This window comes from Papio anubis, chromosome 14, assembly GCF_008728515.1.
Source record: "Papio anubis isolate 15944 chromosome 14, Panubis1.0, whole genome shotgun sequence".
NCBI classification, from domain to species: domain Eukaryota; kingdom Metazoa; phylum Chordata; class Mammalia; order Primates; family Cercopithecidae; genus Papio; species Papio anubis.
The window spans coordinates 65,359,776-65,380,171 of NC_044989.1; the positions used below are offsets into that span (position 1 = coordinate 65,359,776).

General features: G+C 43.2%; 1 pseudogene; it reads right to left on the reverse strand.

The window, feature by feature from the left end:
• Nucleotides 1-1,247: 1,247 nt before the first annotated feature.
• On the reverse strand, nucleotides 1,248-3,297 carry LOC100999976 (annotated as a pseudogene).
• Between the last annotated feature and the right edge of the window lie 17,099 nt (nucleotides 3,298-20,396).

Genomic DNA, 20,396 nt, shown 5'->3' on the forward strand with positions numbered 1-20,396 from the left:
TCCTCATTCGTATGCCTGGCACGTGAACCAGGAAGACTCGCACAACTGGGCTCCTTGGGCAGCTCTCTCTATTGCTATGTGACCGTCCCACATGGTCTCTCCTGCAGGGTGGCTTCAGCTTAGCTCAGGGCTCCAAAGGTCCATATTGAAATGAAGAGAGAACCAGGCAGGAGCCACGTCGTCTTTCATGACTGGGTCTCATAATCCACACAGCATCACTGCTGCTGTCCTCTGTTAGGAAGAGAGACTCTTACTCCTAATGGGAGAGTGGCGAGGTTTTGGAAGAGCATGTGGGACTGGAAATATTGTTGTGGCTATTTTTTTCCTTTTTAAAATTGTGGTGAAATCTTCCTGAAAGTTGCCATTATAACTATTTTTAGATGCACACTGCAGTAGCATTTAGTACATTTGCATTGCTGTGTACTATCACCACTCTCTCTCTCTCTCTCTCTCCAGAATTTCACCTTCCCAAGTTGAACTCTGTACTCATTCAACAGTAACTCCCTAATCCCCACTGGCTCCAGCCCCTGGCAACCCCACTCTACTTTTTGTCTCTAGGAGTTTCGCTATTCTTTTTACCTCATAAAAGTGAAATCATACAGTGCTTGTCCTTTTGTGTCTGGCTTATTTCACTGAAGGCCAATTTCATAAAATACAATTTGCCACATGCTCTAAGGTCAAGTTGTACCAAAGCTTATTCTGTTTTCCATCTAAAGTTACATCCAGCCGCCCTATCTAATGCTGCCCATCATTGGTTCTGCAATGAATTAAATGACAACAAAAAGATGCTCCAATAATAAAATTCTAACAAATAGAGAAGACCCAAATTTGAATATAAACATTTCTGCTGCTATCAAATGCCCAAGAAAAATTCAAGTCCTAAAAATTAACTTTTTAAATTCAGTCCAGTGAACCCAAACTCCAAAATTTTTAAGTTAATGTTTAATGGGAACTAGAGTCCAAAATAAAATTATCGGCCAGGCACGGTGGCTCGCGCCTATAATCTCAGCACTTTGGGATACCAAGACGGGTGGATCACTTGAGCCCAGGAGTTTGCGACCAGCCTGGGTAACATAGCAAAACACCGTCTCTACAAAAAATACAAAAAGAATTAGCCAGGCGTGATGGTGTGTGCCTGTAGTCCCAGCTACTCAGGAGGCTGAGGTGGGAGGATCACTTGAGCCCAGGAGGCTGAGGTTGCAGTGAGCCAAGATTGCATCACTGCACTCCAGCCTGGGTGACAGTGAGATCCTGTATGAAAATTTTATATATATATATATATATATCTTGCCCTGTGAATTAAAGTTTACATTTCTTTTCCTTTCCCCCCACTTCCCCACTGAAAACTTTGTATTGGCCTTTTGGGTAGAAATGGGAACTTATTTACCAGGAAGAATAATCCCATCACACTTCTGCTGGACCCATTGCATGACCTCCTCTTTACTGACTCTGTTTGTCCCCAGTGCAGCCTGTCCCACACTTCTTGTCTGCGATGCTAAAACCTTGCCTATCCAGCACCACATTGAAGTCCAGGTCATAGATACCAGTGCTTGAGTCATATTTGATACCTATATCAGTGTGTTTCTGGATCCCAAAACCAAAGTTTCTAGTGTCTGAGGGGTTATTTGTTTTGTTTTCTTAACTCACATTCCTACACCTTTAGACCTTTCTCCAGGATTGTTTCTGCCTTGGCCCCTCAGAGTGTGCAGTGAACGGCAATCTCTTCGTTTCTCCTGATGCTGAAGCACCTGATGCTGTACTTGGCTTTGGAAAACACGGGGGTCTGGCCTGTGAGCTGCTCAGGTCAGTCTGTCTCTACCCTCCCCACACAGATATTGAGGCGAGTTTGTGGATGTGAAGTTCCCACGTGAGGATCTTCTTTTCACCTTGATCCTGTACCATTGAGGAGGACAGGAAGAGCCAAATTTCTTCAGTAAAATTAAAATTTAAAGAAATCACTCCTCAATGTTAAATTCTGCTCAGAGTCCTTCAGAGAGGTCCTCGATACCTGGATAAAGCTGGGGTTTCTTCAGTACCTTCAAGACCAGACGTCTCTCCTAAGAATAAGTGTGGTTCTTTCAGAACCTCAGAAATTAATAGGACACAGGAGATTATTACACCACCACCTATTAACACTTGGGGCTTTAGAAAATGTTCCCCGGCAAAACAATCTTCTCAGTAACCTGTATTTATAGAATTCAGACTCAACTATTTTGTCAAAGCCTAAAGGAGAAACTCAAGATGTTCTGAGGGAAGGAGTGAAGTGAAGGTCTTCTTGGATCAGGCTTGCCAGAGGACACTCAGTCTGTGCTGGGTGTCTGGAGCCTGCTGTCTGTGAATTTAAACTCAACTGGGAGAATTCTCTCACTGAAAGGTCAATTATGGCACTTTAAAAAAAAAAAAAAAATCCAGTACTTAGAGTAGTTCCAGAGGAGCAGAATCTTAGGATGATTTCTTTGAATTGGTTCTGGCTTATCTAGAATTGATTTTCTGATCTGATTAGATTTACAGGCATTAATGAGCCTATTTCCAGAGATAAAGAGGGCACTGATACTTTATGTCCTGCAATGACAAGACAGTAATGTAAAATTATTACCTTTAGAGACCTGTAATCAAGTTTTACAGAAAGCTAGGTTCTAGGTTACTGAGAATTTGATGTTGTAGATCCTTTTAATGAAAATAAGGAGAACATGCTTCTCATTGGGCTGGAGAACATAAGGAAAGAAAATGATGAGCCCAGGACTTCAAATTTCCAGCTCAAGGTTCACATTAAGAATCTGGAAGCTCCAATGACTGCCCTGAAAGAAAACGTAATTTCCTGCAGGCACAGGGAAACTAAATCCAAAGCCTAATTTTGTGGGTAGCTGAATTGCAAGGCAAATTGAATTTGCAGCCATGGAGTACCCTTTTGTCAAAGTAAGGGTACTGATTGGGAAGGAGAGGGGCCCTGAGAACCAGGAAGGGGATATATGGGGAGATTCCAGTGAAGCTGGAAACTTAAACCCCAAGTTCTGCTGAATCTTCTTTGCTAGTAGGAGCAACCCTTCCATCATCTGAGAAGACTGGTTCCCCCTTGTCTAAAGATCCCGTAATAATCCTCTGCAGGACTCACCCCCACCATCTCTCTCTTTCCTAAATTTGTAACTAGACTGAAGTCCCTGAAAGCCCCAGAAGGTAAGGTACAAATTACTGATCATGAGGAAGTGTATTAGTCAGGGTTCTCTAGAAGGACAGAACTAATAGGATATATCTATATATAAAAAGGAGTTTGTTGGGCTGGGCGCAGTGGCTCACACCTGTAATCTCAGCACTTTGGGAGGCTGAGGGCAGGTGGATCACGAGGTCAGGAGTTTGAGACCAGCCTGGCCAACATGGTGGAACCCTGTCTCTATTAAAAATAGAAAAATTAGGCGGGAGTGGTGGCAGGCACCTGTAATCCCAGCTACTCGGGAGGCTGAGGCAGAAGAATCGCTTAAAACCAGAAGGCAGAGGTTGCAGTGAGCTGAGATCGTGCCATTGCACTCCAGCCTGGGCAACAAGAGCAAAACTCCATCTCAAAAAAAAAAAAAAGAAAAAAAAGACAGAAAAGGAGTTTGTTAAGGAGAATTGACTCACATGATCACAAAGTGAAGTCCCACAATAGGCCATCTGTAAGCTGAGGAGCAAGGAAGCCAGCAGTAGCTCAGTCTGAGTCCCCAAACCTCAAAAGTTGGGAAGCTGACAGTGCAGCCTTCAGTCTGTGGCCTAAGACCTGAGAGCCCCTGGCAAATCATTGGTCTAAGTCCAAGAGTCCAAAAGCCGAAAATCGTGGAGTCTGATGTTCGAGGGCAGGAAGCACCCAGCGTGAAAGATGAAGGCCGGAAGATTCGGCAAGTTAGCTCCTTCCACCTTCTTCTGCCTGCTTTTTCTAGCCGTGCTGGAAGCCTATTGGATGATGCCACCCACATTGAGGGTGAGTCTTCCTCTCCCAGTCCACTGACTCAAATGTTAATCTCCTCTGGCAACACTCAGAAACACTCACATACACCCAGAAACAATACTTTACATCCTTCAATCCAATCAAGTTGACAATATTAACCATCATGAGTCCACCCCTTGTCAACTTGAACCCATAAACACCTGAAATCATACTTATTCTCCAAATAAAGGCAATAATAAGGTCATAATTACATCTAACATAATACAGCTATTCTTTTACAACTGGAAACACACTAATCCTTAAATGCTATTACATAAAGTTAACAACACTTAAATGCAAATATGAAGTCAATAAATTTTATGTCACATGATAAAGGAAAAAGAAAGGAAATAAAATGAAGATATTTTCTTAGTACAAGTGTATACATGCACAAACACATTCTTAACAAAATAAGAAGGAAATACTCATGACAATTACAGTTCTCGTTTCTGCAACTGGTCATGTGGTCGTGGCTGGTATTGATAACTACCTTCTTCTACTACCCATTCTGTATTTCCTTTGCCTTCAGCAAGCACCTCAGTGGGTTGTGGATTTTTACCTGGTGGACTGACCCAAACTTTCATTCCTGAAGGGTCTGGGTCATTTGTAGTCCTGTTTGGATTGGATTGTTGTTGTTTCCCATTGACCTTGATTACAGAGCATGGTAATACTAAGAGATACCCTAAAGATATCCTGTATTCCACACATACTCTTGCTTACCTCCATTGTGGAGTAGTAGACTGATTTTATCTTGATAGTCTGGGTCACTCACCCCAGCAAACACTATAACTCCTTTCCTAGCCTGTTAACTTAGAGGTAGGAGGAGTCCAAAGTGGCCAGGTGGCAATCTTAATTTCCAGTTTAATGGAATCATTGTTGTGTCTCTAGGTGGCAGCATTCCTCCCTCTGGAACTAAAACCTCTAGGCCAGCAGAATATAACGTCACAAGGACAGGAAGCAAAAATTTTGCTAGTGGGTCACTAGGAGGTGATGGTGAGTGGTGCCACTTCCACTTCCACGCCTTGATTCCTGGACCCATGAATCCTGGCTATGGGAGAAACAGTACCACATATTGGATGCTGATTCAGAGCATACACAACCTTCTGGGGAACTTTGCCCCAGGCCTGCAAAGTATTTACCTAGTTGGCATTGTAAATGTGATTTCAAAAGGCCATTCCATTGTTCTATCAATCCAGCTACTTCAGGATGATGGGGAACGTGGTAAGACCAGTGAATTCCATGAGCACGAGCCCACTGCTGTACCTCTTTAGCTCTAAAGTGAGTGCCATGGTCAGAGGCAATGCTGTGTGGAATACCATGACAGTGGATAAGGTATTCTGTGAGTCCACAGATGTTAGTCTTGGCAGAAGTATTGCATGCAGGATAGGCAAACCCATATCCAGAGGAAGCATCTATTCCAGTGACGACAAACTGTGGCCCTTTCCATGATGGAAGAGGTTCAATATAATCAACCTGCCACCAAGTAGCTGGCTGATCACCCAGAGGAATGTGCCATATTGAGGGCTCAGTGTTAGTCTCTGCTGCTGATGAACTGGGCACTCAGCAGTGGCCATAGCCAGGTCAGCCTTGGTGAGTGGAAGTCCATGTTGCTGAGCCCATGGGTAACCTCCACCTGCCACCATGGCCACTATGTTCATGGGCCCACTGGGCGATGACAGGGGTGGCTGGGGAAAGAGGCTGACTGGTGTCCACAGAATGAATCATCCTAAGCACTTGATTATTAAAATCCTCCTCTGCTGAGGTCACCCTCTGGTGAGCATTCACATGGGATACAAGTATCTTCACAGTTTTTGATCACTCAGAGAGGTCCATCCACATACTTCTTCCCCTAATTTCTTTGTCACCAATTTTCCTATCATGCTTCTTACAAGTTCCTGACATCTAGCCAAACCACTGGCTACAGTCCCTGAATCAATACATAATCGCATGTCTGGCTATTTCTCGTTCCAAGCAAAGTATACAACCAGGTGTACTGCTCAAAGTTCTGGCACCGGGAAGATTTCCCTTTGCCACTGTCCTTCAGGGATGTCCTAGAAAAGGGCTGTTGTGCTGTAGTTGTCCACTTTGGGGTGGTGCCTGCATATCATGCAGAACCCTCTGTAAACTAGGCCCTAGTCTTCTCTTCCTCTGTCAACTGATCATAGGGAACTCCCCATGAGGCCACTGGTGCAGGCTTGGGGAGAGAAGGCAAGGTGGCAGGAGTGGGGACCATGGGCATATGAGCCACTTCCTTATGTAACTTACTTGTGCCTTCAGGGGGCTTGAGCCTGATCACATATATACCACTTCCATTTGATGATGGAATGCTGCTGTGCACACCCAACTTTATGGCTAGGTGCATCAGAAAGCACCCAGTTCATGATAGGAAGTTCAGGTCGCATGGTGACTTGATGACCCATAGCAAACGTTCAGTTTCTACCAAAGCCCAGTAACATGCCAAGAGTTGTCTCTCAAAGCAAAAGTAGTTATCTGCAGAAGATGGCAGGGCCTTGCTCCAAAATCCTAGAGGCCTCTATTATGATTCACCTACAGGGGCCTGCCCAAGGCTCCAAACAGCATTTTTATCTGCCACTGACACCTCAAGCACCATTGGATCTGCTGGGTCATACGGCCCAAGTGGCAGAGCAGTTTGTACAGCAGCCTGGACCTGTTGCAGAGCTTTCTCCTGTTCTGGACCCCACTCAGGAAGTATAATACACACCAAGAGAATTACATAATCTTATTAATTCACATCAACAGAAACTTGGGATATATGGAAATGGATCTTAAAGGTGTGGGGATCAGGGTGGAAGGAGTATAAAATTGGATCAGATTAAATTTATTGATATGAGTTCAGTAAACAGAGATTCCAGAGTCAATGTTAGTTTGAGGGGCTTGGTAGGAACGGCTTTAACCATTCACTTGGTTGGCTGACCTGTGGATCAAAGTATGGCCTACATGACGTGAAATTGAAATGCCAGAACTTCCATGATATCATGTAAAGCAGGAGTAGGTAAACTTTTTTTTTATAAAGGACCAGATAGCAAATAATTTAGGCTTTAGGGTGAAGAGGCAAAATTGAGGATATTATATAGGTATTCATATGGCAGGTGTATTAGTCAGAGTTCTATAGAGGGACAGAACTAATAGGATAGATATATATAAAGGGGAGTTTATTCAGTGGAATATAGAAACCTATTAGCTAGGCCAGGCATGGTGGCTCACACCTACATGATCACAAGGTCCCCACAATAGGCCATCTGCAAGCTGAGGAGCAAGGAAGCCAGTCTGAGTCCCAAAGCTGAAGAACTTGGAATCCGATGTTTGAGGGCAGGAAGCATCCAGTGTGGGAGAAAGATATAGGCTGCGAGGCTAAGCCAGTCTAGCCTTTTCATGTTTATATCCTGGCCACACTGGCAGCTGTAGATGGCACCCACCAAGACTGAAGGTGGATCTGCCTTTCCCAGTCCACTGACTCAAATGTTAATCTCCTTTGACAACACCCTCACAGACACACCCGGGAACAATACTTTGCATCCTTTAATCCAATCAAGTTGACATTCGGTATTAGCCATCACAACAGGACAGAAATTTCTTGCTTCACCACTCCTGGTTTGCTTGGGATGGGCAATTTTGCGTTCATTTGCCAGTTCAACATAGACATTCCTAGGAGGAAGAGTTGCTGACTCAAGGGGTAAGGGCCTGGCAGTAGGAAGGGCATGCATGCAGCTACCCCATCAGTTTTACTCTGCCCTAGTGACACCCAGGTTCCTGCCTCTCAGAAAGCCTGGTCTTGTGACCCAGGGGACTTTGCTGGAGGTAAGGCGACTTGCTGAGTCACTAGCTCCTGGACTGAGATGCTACAGCTCAGTTCCCGGCAATTATCAACAGTTGAGTCCCCAAGATGCAGGTGGTGATCAGCAGGCCCTAGGCAGCAGCCACTGGCCAGGGAAGCAGACGCAGAGCGGAAGAGGGAACAGAGGCAGAGGGAAACACAATTCTGTCGGGCTCTAGGAGCCTCCACTAGATGGTGGTAGAAATGGATTTGCCCCATCCACTTTAGTTTGCAGGTGTTCATAAGCTCCCAGATAAGTTCTGCACATTAGCAGGAGTGGTTAAGAGTTTGTATCTGGAGTCAGATGGGCTAGATTTAAATCCTGGCTCTGACATCTACTAGCTTTGTGATTTTCACAAGCTGATGATTCTCTCCAAGACTCAGTTTTCTTCTCACATATAGAACGATCTTAAAGGTGTCTATCCCATAAAATTGCTGGGGAAATTAAGCCATATAAAACATGGTGCCTTGCACATGGTAGGCACCAGTGTAAGGTCCCAGTGTAAGGTAGTCATTATTATTATTAGCTTTGATATGTGGGACATATTTAAAAAGTGGTTAAGAGTTTGCTGTTTTAGGGAACTCTAGATGTTGACATGCAATAAGGAATGGGATAAGATAATTAAGTAACAAAAAATAGGTTAAGATGGACCTTTATCCAAATCATCTTATATTATTACTGATAATAAGGGGATAATAGTTGAAACAATTTAAAAGATGTTTCACAGAGATTCCTCAGAGGAGCTAAGAACCAAAACATCAACAATGGAATATAGAAACCTATTAGCTAGGCCGGGCATGGTGGCTCACACCTGTAATCCCAGCACTTTGGGAGGCTGAGGCAGGCGGATCACTTGAGGTCAGAAGTTTGAGACCAACCTGGCCAACATGGTGAAACCCCGTCTCTACCAAAAAATACAAAAATTAACCAGGCATGATGGTGTGTGCCTGTAGTCTCAGCTACTCAGGGAGGCTGAGATGCGAGGATTGCTTGAACCTGGGAGCGGAGGTTGCAGTGAACCAAGGTCTCACCACTGCACTTCAGCCTGGGTGACAGAGTGAGATCCTGTCTCAAACAAACAAACAAACAAACCTATCAGCTAAAAATCCCATTGACATTTACAACTGCCAAGTAAAGAAATATAAGGCCTGGTCAACATAACGCTCTGCTTGGAATTACATCCCATTACCAGAAAAGTCTAAATTACTAATGGTAACACATTAGATGACAGGAACAAAACCTGAGGCTTTCTCTCTCTTCCTGCACTAAGTCCCCCACCACTGGACAGACTCCATTGACCTGGGCCAGGCAGCCACACAAGTGTCTGGAAGGCCCACAGAGCACAGAACACAGGGACGGAAGCCAGAACTTGACTAAGCCTCAACCCCAAACTAGACTGAACCCACTGATGTGTGGGATCACAAACCCAACCCTAGCAAGCAAGCCTCCTTTGTCTCTTACTTGGAGGGGGGATATGATGTGAGATATAATTTGGAAAACTGAGGTTTGCTTCTTTTAAAGCCCTAAGGCTTAAAAATAAACTTAAATCAAGGAATGTCTTGCCTATTCTCCTGCCATCTTAAGTATACCATAAGAAACCCAGCACTTTGGGAGGCTGAGGCGGGCAGATCACCTGAGATCAGAAGTTCGAGACCAGCCTGGCCAACATGGTGAAACCCTGTCACTACTAAAAATACCAAAAATTAGCCAGGCGTAGTAGCGAGCACCTGTAATCCCAGCTACTCAGGAGACTGAGACAGGAGAATCGCTTGAACCGGGCAGGCAGAGGTTGCAGTGAGCTGAGATCGCGCCACTGCACTCCAGCCTGGGCAACAAGAACGAAATTCCATCTCAAATTAAAACAAAACAAAACAAAACAAAAAAACCAAGAAGAAGAAAAGAGAAAAGAAAAGAAAAGAAAAGAAAAGAAAACAAACCTATTCAGCTCCTTTTTGATGTGGATGCATCATCACTTTGAATGTCCATGCCATAAATACAGCAGGCGAGAATGTAAGCCTATTTTCCCTGAAACTAAATGGCTCCAAAATACCATTTGTTCAGACATTCTTTCCTTTGTTTTTGCATACCATTTTACTGTTTCCTCCTTTGCTGATATGCACCAGTTAATATTTTCTGCTTCTTTTAAGCAAACTGGCCAATATCCGTGACTTTTACCCCATCATGTGGCCATATTTCAATAAAATCATGACATCCTATTTATGCCTTTTCATTGTAGATTATTTTCAGGACCACAACAGACCCTGCATCCTGATGCAGAAGGGAAGTTTGATTCCAGTCGCACCCCCATAATCACAGCAGTGTGACAAGTGTTTCAGCTGTTCAGTATTTGCCTTTTTGTTTGGCAAGGTTTGACACAAAAGGGTATTTGGGGTTCTTAAATGTCATTTTTGACTGAGTTGAAATTACATTGTTCCCTACATTCGTTTTCTATTGCTGCTGTAAAAAACTCACACTAAACTTACAGACTTAAAACAACACAAATTTATTATCTTACAGTTTTAGAGGTCAGAAGTCCAAAACAGGTCTCATTGAGCTAAAATCAAAGTGTGGGCAGGGCTGTGTTCCCTCTGGAGGCTCTAGGAAAGAATCCATCTGCTTATCTTTTGCAGCTTCTGGAGGCGCCCACATTTCTTGGCCTGTGGCCCCTTTCCAGCTTCAAAGTCAGCAATGACCAGTCAAGTCTTCCTCCCATCACATCGCTCCGACACTCACTCTTCTGCCTCCTTCTTCCTCATTTAAGGCCCTTGTGATTGCACTGACCTCACCTGGATGACCCAGGCTATGCTCCCCCTTTTAAGGTGAGCTGTCTAGCAACCTAGTTTCATCTCCAGCCTTCATTCCCGTTTGTCATATGAGTTAACATATTCACAGGTTCTTGGGATTAGGACTCAAACATATTTGGGGGACTACTATGCAGCCTACCATAGTCCCCTTTTTATGATAAGCATCTTTTTTTTTTTTTTGAGAGTCTCGGCTCTGTCGCCCAGGCTAGAGTGCAGTGGCGGATCTCACGACTCACTGCAAGCTCCGCCTCCCGGATTTACGCCATTCTCCTGCCTCAGCCTCCCGAGTAGCTGGGACTATAGGCGCCCGCCACCTCGCCCGGCTAGTTTTTTGTATTTTTTAGTAGAGACGGGGTTTCACTGTGTTAGCCAGGATGGTCTCAATCTCCTGACCTCGTGATCCGCCCGTCTTGGCCTCCCAAAGTGCTGGGATTACAGGCTTGAGCCACCGCGCCCAGCCTATGATAAGCATCTTAAAGTGTATTTTAAAAAAAAACAAAACTAGAAAATACTGTGAAGCAGGCCAGGCATGGTGGGTCATGCCTGTAATCCAGGACTCGGGGAGGCCAAGGCAGGAAGATCACTTGAACCCAGGGGTTCAAGACCATCCTGGGCAACATAGGGAGGCCTTGTCTCTACAAATAATTTTCTTTTTAAAGGAAGTGAAGCAAAGTGGAAGGGAACAGTAATTTGACCTGTGTTAGAGCCCAGCTGCACTCATTCTGTGAAATAGTTTTGATTTCCATGAGGTGTATTTGCCAGCCATCTTTCAGAATGAACTTTATAACAATGAGATACCTGTAAACCATTATACAGTAATTTGCTATTTTTATCAGAATGGTGCAGGTTAGGAAACCAGATCGCTTATTTCGAAGTTGTATCAAAAATTCACATAATAGGCCGGGCGCGGTGGCTCAAGCCTGTAATCCCAGCACTTTGGGAGGCCGAGACGGGCGGATCACGAGGTCGGGAGATCGAGACCATCCTGGCTAACACGGTGAAACCCCGTCTCTACTAAAAAAATACAAAAAACTAGCCGGGCGAGGTGGCGGGTGCCTGTAGTCCCAGCTACTCGGGAGGCTGAGGCAGGAGAATGGCGTGAACCCGGGAGGCGGAGCTTGCAGTGAGCTGAGATCCGGCCACTGCACTCCAGCCTGGGCGACAGAGCGAGACTCCGTCTCAAAAAAAAAAAAAAAAAATTCACATAACAAATATTTACATGATGCTCACCAAGTGTCAGGAACTGTCCTAAGAGTTTTGTGTATCATTCCAGTCCTCTCAGAACCTTCAGAGTAAAGGTTTGCTAAGCTCCTTTTATAGATAAGGAAACCAAGGCTTGGACGGCTGCTGCTGCTGCTAATTAGTGTGGTTTTCCTTTAAAGAATCAACAATCAAGGCAAAATAATTTTTTTTAAAAACCCTCTTAGTTATCCCATTTAAATGAAGACCATAAGTCATAATATAACTGAAACACGACTTGAGAGAGTTTGCAATTACATAACCCGGTAAAGTTCGGGGAGCTGTCCCATTGGCAAAAACTATTGGTTGCTTGTCCAACAGCCCATCCTCACTCTCACCTGGCACTTCCCTCCCGGCCACTGGTGGTGTTCTCCTCCTCCTCCCAGGCGCCATGTTCTGATGCTCCTCAAGGGAAGCAGAGGGTGGTTCTTGATTGACTTGAGCCTATCACAGCTATCTCATTCCTGGATTTCTGAGTGATTGTTTGGACAAAGACTTGAATGTGAGTGGAGCAAATAAGATATGAGGGAAGTCTGCAAGAGGGTTTTGGGGAAGAGTTTCCTCACTTTCAAAAGGGAACATGATAGGCACAGTTCCTATAAGTATGTGATGCTGCAGCCATCTTACAACCAAGAGCCAATCACTGAACATGGCAGAGCAGAAAGATCGGGAGAACCAAGGTCCTTGATAGTATCACTGAACTTCTGAGCTAAGCCCAGGACTACCTTTACTCCCAGACTTCTTGTAATGAGAGACAGTAAAAATTCTTATCTTAAGCCAACCTGCAATGGGTTTTCTATTTCTCATGGTAAAAATGATCCTAACTGATACATTATTCAACTTGCCAAAACAAAGTTGTCTCTCAAGCGTAATTCTGAAAATTTTCTGACACAGAACAAAATGTTCTAGAACCAATCATTACTCAGAAAATCGGTCTGTTCTGATACCTGATGCTTCAAAATTAGTTAATACCTAGATCCCAGCAAATTTATTTCAAGTTTAAAAGACTGAAAGCATTCATCATTTGGAGGGAGATGCAGGACTGGATACCCTGTATCCAATGTGGCATCGGCCAATTCTTCCTTCAAACCCAAAGTCCCTGAGGATAGGACAAATGAAAGAGAAAGTGATAGCCGGAACTAAGGTGGAGGGAAGGCACAGAACAGCTCTGCTAAGTGAGGCTGAGGAGGACACTGCATGTTAAAACACTAAACAGAGCCTCTGAAGGGCTTTGTTCATTTTATGTATTCTTTTGCCTACTCAAAGATCACTTTATTATAAAATATTGAATACAAAGAGAAAAAAGAGTTGAGATCTGAGTGCTTATACTAACTCTTCTTTTAAAACCAACAGGGAACAATATTGCTGACAAAAAGAATAGGTTAGCTTAATTTAAAAGTGTATCAATGAGGCGGGGCACGGTGGCTCAGGCCTGTAATCCCAGCACTTTGGGAGGCTGAGGCAGGTGGATCACCTGAGGTCAGGAGTTGGAGACCAGCCTGACCAATATAATGAAACCCTGTCTCTACTGAAAATACAAAAATTAGCCAGATGTGGTGGTGGGCACCTGTAGTCCCAGCTACTCAGGAGGCTAAGACAGGAGAATTGCTTAAACCCGGGAGGTGGAGGTTGCAGTGAGCCGAAATCACACCACTGCACTCCAGACTGGGCGACAGAGTAAGACTCCATCTCAAAAAAAAAAAAAAAGTATATTAGTGAAATGATCCATCCAAAGGAATTCTATAAAGCCCCAAAGTAACAATGTGGGTCTTTACATATTAATATGGAAAAACATGCAAGATATATTAAGTGAAATAAAAGTTGCAGAAGTATCTATAATGTAGGGGCAATAAATGGTTCAGGTTTTCTAGGGACTAACAAGGTTCCTGGGATATGGGACTCTCAGTTTTGAGACCTGAAAAGCCCCATGCAAACAGGGACAAACTGATCAACCTAGACAATGACATTTCACTTCTATAATGGTGACAAATATAGTCTATCAATTAAGATTTTTTTCAGGTGCAAAACACAGAAAACCATGGCTTATTTAACTTAAACAATGAGGATGTTTGCCATCATGCCCTTATAGAAGTCCACATTCAACATGTCAGCTTGGTTCTCTGGCTCACTCCCTCATAGATACAGATGGCTGTCATGGTTCTAAGTGTCCAGTTCAAATAAGGTGACATCCAGCAGAGGAAGAAAGGTCAGAATTGCATTGTGGGCCCTCTGTTAAACCAGCCTTTGGCATAGGAATTAGCTTGGATTTCCTGAACAAGATGGGGTTGTTTCGAAAAGAACAAAGGTAGGTGTTATATAGACAGCCAACAATGTCCTTTATGTATACATTTTTACATATCACATATATATGCATTGAAAAATTCTGCAAGAATATAAATAATGTTAGTAATTACTATGAGAAGGAACTTGTGCTAGTTGAGACATAAATGTTTGTGATTTTTTTTTTACAATAAGCTTGTATTATCTTGGTAAGTAACAGGCATTATTTTTTACATTTAAAAATGAAGCCAACTGGGCATGGTGGCTCATGCCTATAATCCCAGCACTTTGGGAAGCTGAGGCAGGAGGATTGTGTGAGGCCAGGAGTTCAAGACCAGCCTGGGCAATATAGCAAGACCCCTGTCTTACAAAAAAAAATTTTTTTTTTTTTAATTAGCCAGGCATTGTGCTGGTTGCTTATAGCCCTAGCTACTTGGGAGGCTGAGGTTGGGGGAGAGATTGCTTGAGCCCAGGTTCAAGGCTGCAGTGAGCTATGATCTCACCACTGCACTCCAGCCTGGCCTGTGCACAGTAAGATACTTTCTCCTAAAAAAAAAAAAAAAAAAAAAAAAAAACTATCATTTAGAATTGAGTGCAGGAAAGAGGATTAATTTCACTCCAGATGTGGATGAGTGTAGATAGATAGAATAAAAACTGACGGTGGCAGGAAGAGGCCTCCATCTGTAAACCTAAGTCAGTACTGAGGTAAACAAAAACACTCCAAGATGTCATTTTTGTTCTCAGGTCAAATCACACACTGTTGAAACCATATGAGAATGCCAAAACAGTGAAGCGGATACTAAAAAGATTCAGGTGAACAAATTATCATTTTTGTTTTCAGAAGAGTTATCCAGAAAATGTACAATTTTTTACTACTTATCCATTTGGAATTTGGAAATGAAAATTAGTAGCCCTAAGTAGGATACAACAGGTTTGGTACCGAGATATATAAATAGGTTTTTCTTTTCTTTTCTTTTCTTTTCTTTTTTTTTTTTTTTTTTTCTTTTTTTTTTTTTTTTTTTGCCCTGCCAGACTGGCTGGAGTGCAGTGACGCAATCTCAGCTCACTGTGACCTCTGTCTCCTGGGATCAAGTGATTCTCCTGCCTCAGACTCCTGAGTAGCTGGGTCTATAGGCGTGCACCACCACGCCTGGCTAATTTTTGTATTTTTAGTAGAGACGGGGTTTCACCATGTTGGCCAGGCATCTCAAACTCCTCACCTCAAGTGATCCACCTGCCTTGGCCTCCCAAAGTTCTGGGATTACAGGCATTGAGCCACTGCATACAGCCTATAAATAGATTTTAAAATTTAAAGTTAAATTAGATTTTTAAATTTAAGAGACTTATTTAAAGAAATCTTTAAGTAAGTTTTGGGGGGTTTTTTTTGTTTTTTTTGTTTTTTTTTCTGAGACGGAGTCTTGCTCTGTCGCCCAGGCTGGAGTGCAGTGGTGCAATCTCGGCTCACTGCAAGCTGCGCCTCCTGGGTTCACGCCATTCTCCTGCCTCAGCCTGCCAAGTAGGTGAGACTACAGACGCCCGCTCACCAAGCCCAGCTAATTTTTTTTTAGTTTTTAGTAGAGACGGGGTTTCACCGTGTTAGCCAGGATGGTCTCAACCTCCTGAGCTCGTGATCCACCCGCCTCAGCCTCCCAAAGTGCTGGGATTACAGGCTTGAGCCACCGCGCCCGGCCAGTTTTGGGTTTTCTTAATATAAAATACAGCTGTCATTTGGAATAAGTTATTTCTGTGACTTAGGCTGGAGTTTCCTAATCTGTACTCTGAAGAAATTTAATACATGTTCCATGAAAATAACAGATGCCAATGCTAGTTTTTCCTACCAAAATTTATTCTAGAAAAGCACATATATGAAAAATATTGTTATTTTAATTACGTAGTAGTCTGCCTTTACCAGAAAGAGCTGGAACAATCCCTGCAGGACGTTTGCTCTGTACTCCAAGGAAGGAGCAGTGTTTACCAAATGCCTTGTAAGCTGACGGCGGCCGGCCCTGAGAGACACCTACACAGCATTCACTCTCTCTGCCTTCCTTTACAATAGAACCACGATTTTGTTCAAGGCGCCCATGGGACCAGCTACAGGACTTGTTTTTTCTCAGCTCCTTTGCAGCTAGTAGTGGTCACGTAACAGCATTTAGGTCAGTGAGATGTAGGGGGACATCTACCAAGTTGGCTTTCAGAGAAATGTTGTTTTTCTGGTGGATAAGAAGGCACGTTTCGCCTCTTACCCTTGTCCTCCTTCCTCCTGCCTGAGATGCAGACTTGACACTTGGATGTGCAGTAGACAACTAGTGACCATGAGGACAAAAGCCACATGTTAAGGATAGTCACCCAGGGATCCAGATGAAGCTGGGGTCATTGATGACATCATAGAGTTACTGCATCTGCCCTGGATTGCTCACCTCCAAATTTTTTATCATAGGAAAACAAACACCCCTATTTAGGTAAACCATTGGTGTCAGATCCCTGTTACATGCAGCCAAATGCAATTCTAATGTATATGTACCTTGTCACATAATTTTAGCATCTGTTTTAATATCTGTGATACTGAGCAATGCATGTTGAACACTAAACAAATATATGGCACTAACTTGCTCTCCTTAGATCTATGGCTAAAATAAGAAAGCTTTAAATGAAAAGAAGGGTCTTCAGGTGCTAGATGACATTTGAACCAAATGCAAATACAGAATACTTTAAAGTGGAGATGAGCAGTTGAGCTTGAACTTTCTAAAAGGAAAAAAAAAAATCTAGTTGTAAATTGCCCAAAATGAAACAATGAACAGCATTCGAAGTAGCCTAATTTAAGAGGGCACAAATATCACACAGCATACAGCTCGCATCCTTGGTCCCTTGGCTGCAGTGTATCTGGGCAAAGTGGACTTTTCCCAACACACTGCACTGAAAGCATAGATCCAAAGCTGTGCCTCATACACCTCTTGGTCACAATGATGCTGTTTCCAACATGGAGATAAGTGATTTCTAAAAGAAAATATTCAAGAAATATATAAAAGACACAAAGTAGATTAAAAACTCATTTTAAAAGTTTTATAAGAACATGTGAAATAGCAGATGTTCTGATTGAACTTTTTTCCTTAAGGAAATTTATCTAGGTGGCCCTTTTCCTGGCCTTCTTTAATACAAGTTTGCATTATAGCATATGCATATCTGCTGTTCTGTCAATATTGTATTATTTTTAATGTATTCTATGGTCAAGATTAAGTAAGTTTGGGAAACATCATTCTAAACTGATAGAACTCTAGTCTAGACCTAAAAAGAAATTTAAAAACCATAGTCGAAGAATAGGTAGCAGCGTGTCCAAGGAAATCTGATAATTTTTTTTTAATTTTAATTTTTTGGGGCCCTGTGCTTCCCTCCCCTCCCCTCCCCTCCCTTTCCTTTACCTTTCCTTTCCTTCCGTTTCCTTCTAATAGTCTCACTCTGTCACCCAGGCTGTAGTACAGTGGCTTGATCGTGGCTCACTGCAGCCTCAAACTTCTGGGCTCAAGCCATCTTCCCACCTCGACCTACTGAGTAGCTGGGACTATAGGCATGTGCCACCATGCCTGGCTAATTTTTTATTTGTGTAGAGATGAGGTCTCCCTAAGTTGCCCAGGCTGGTCTCAAACTCCTGGGGTGAAACAATCCTCCCACCTCAGCCTCCTAAAGTGCTGGGATTACAGGTGTAAGCCACCACATCCAATCCATGTTAACATTTATAAGGAGACTCTGCTCTTTCTCACTTTTATTTGGCTTTATGTTGTACTTTTTTTTTCATAAAAAAAATCAGATTTTGAAAGTAGGTCATGTCCATGGGAGAAAAATTCAAATAATATAGAAGTATCAAAAGCCCTTCCTTGCTGGACTCTAAATACTGTGAGAGCAAGCATGTGCCTTTCATTCTCCTCAATCTCTCCAGCCCCTAACCCTGCACACAGTAGGGGCTCAAAGTGGCAGCTCCCCACCCGCACCCCTTTCCGCTTCCTGGAGACAACCTGGGTTAACAGGCTAAGGTGTATTGCAGACCTGTGTTATGCAAAGTTTTAAAAATAAACATTTTAATTTTAGATTCGTCTTAGACTTACATAAAATTTATGGCAATAATACAAAGAGCTCTCACATTCCCACACCCACGTTTCCCTATTATTAACATCTTATGTTAGTATGGTACATTTGTCACAATTAATGAACCAATACATTATTATTATTAACTAAAGTCCACACTTTATTCAGACTCCCTTAGTTTTTGCCTAATGTCCTTTTCTGTTCTAGGATCCCCTCCAGGAAGCCGCGCTACATTCGCCATCGTGTCTTCTTAGGCTCCTCTTGGCTGTGACAGTTTCTCAGACTTCCCTTGCTTTTGATGGCCCTGAGAGTTTTGAGGAGTGCTGGTCGTATATTTTGTAGGACGTCCCTCTTTGGGGATTTGTCTGCTGTTTTTCTCATGAATAGACAGGGTGATGGGTTTTGAGGAGAAAAACCGCAGAAGGAAAGTGCCATTCTCATCACATCATTATCATGGTACATATTATCAACATGGTGTCACTGTTGATGCTGATCTTGCCTCCTATGCAGATTTCGCCATTCCTCATTCCTCCTGAATGAAGTCCTTTGCCTTTCATATCAAGGTGGGGATCTTGTTCCAGTTCTGACAGTCAGTCTCCCTAGTTAGCTTGGACACAGGCAGCCTAAACACGGGGATGACTCAAAAGAAAGACATGTGACCTTCACACTGGCCCTGGGCATGGGAGGAGGGTGTGGGGTGGAGAAGAGTCAGGATGACCCGCCCACTTCTGCCACTTGCCAAACTCACAATGGATGCTTGCCAAGGGCCAAGATTGGCTGCCAAGCAGGGACGAATGCCCATTCCTTTTCCTGTTAACTAGCAATGACCTTTCATAGTGCCACTTGGATTTTTATTCCATCTCATCTACACGTGCCTTCTTGCAGATGGTGACTTACTCCCCTGCACTCAGCAACAGCAGCAAGAATCCAGGAAAGCTGCACCAGAGTACAAGAGAAAGGAAAAAAGAAAACAAGAATTTGATCTGAAAAATTCACCAGAAAATGCCTAACCTTCCCCCGTGACACAGCAAGGTTTTGCTTGGATTCTTCTTTGTATTATTCAAACATATAGTAAACAAGAATTCAAATTCTTTTTCCTTAGATGGAAGTAGAGCTTGGAGTGTGTTTTTCTTTATTCTGACACATTAACTAGTTAAAGTAACAAACTAAACCATGCACAACAATAACAAATTTTGTTATATAATTGTTGTTTCAGTTAATGTTCATGAAGCATTTTATAATGTATCAGGAACTGTGCTAATTATTTTGTGCACAACATTCATTTGGTTCTCAGCAACACTATGATGTCGTTACCTCCATTTTACAGAATATAAAGTGAGGCAGAGAAAGGTTAAGTAACTTGCCCAAGATCACAAGGCTCCTAAGTGGCAAAAAAGAGATATACACACGTCAGACTTCCCACTTCACACTGCAGAGCCATTCGAAAAACTGCCATGCCATACTGCTACACCATTCAATAAACCTGTACATCAGACTGATGTATCATTCAACAAACCACAACACCATTCTGCTGCACCATTCAACAAACTTGGCCATACCGCTAAGCCATTCAAAAAACCCCTATATCATACTGCTGTACCATTCGGCAAACCTCTGCACCATACTGTTACATCATTCAACAAAACACTAAACCATACTGCTATGCCAATCACACTACTCCATACTGCTGTCTCATTCAGCAAACCACTACTCTATACTGCCACACCATTCAAAAAACAACTTCACCACTGCTCCACTGTTCAACAGACTTCTATATCATACAGCAGTGTCTACAATGCCCCAGCAAATTGCAAGGTGCTGAGGATAGGAGGGTAAGTGAAACAGCGTCCGGGCAAAAAGGATCTCATTGTTGGTTCAGTTATCCCCAGAAGGGCCAGGGATCCAGAAGTTCTGGCACAACCATGAGCAGACTCAGGGGTGTGGGAGAGTTGGCTGTCTAGAGGAGTCTTCAAGTCAGGATAAAGAACTTCAGCATGTGTTGACTTTGAGACCAAAGGAAATGGCACAGAACATGACCACAATCCGAAATAACCAGTGATATTTAAAGTGTCTAGTAATGAGTTTGGTTCCAACCAATCAGAAAAGACATCCATCCACCAGGATGAAGGACCAGACAATCTTTCAGTGACAGCTATGGACAACGGGGAGGGGCTGAACATTAGTCCTGAGGCAGCCCCCAGA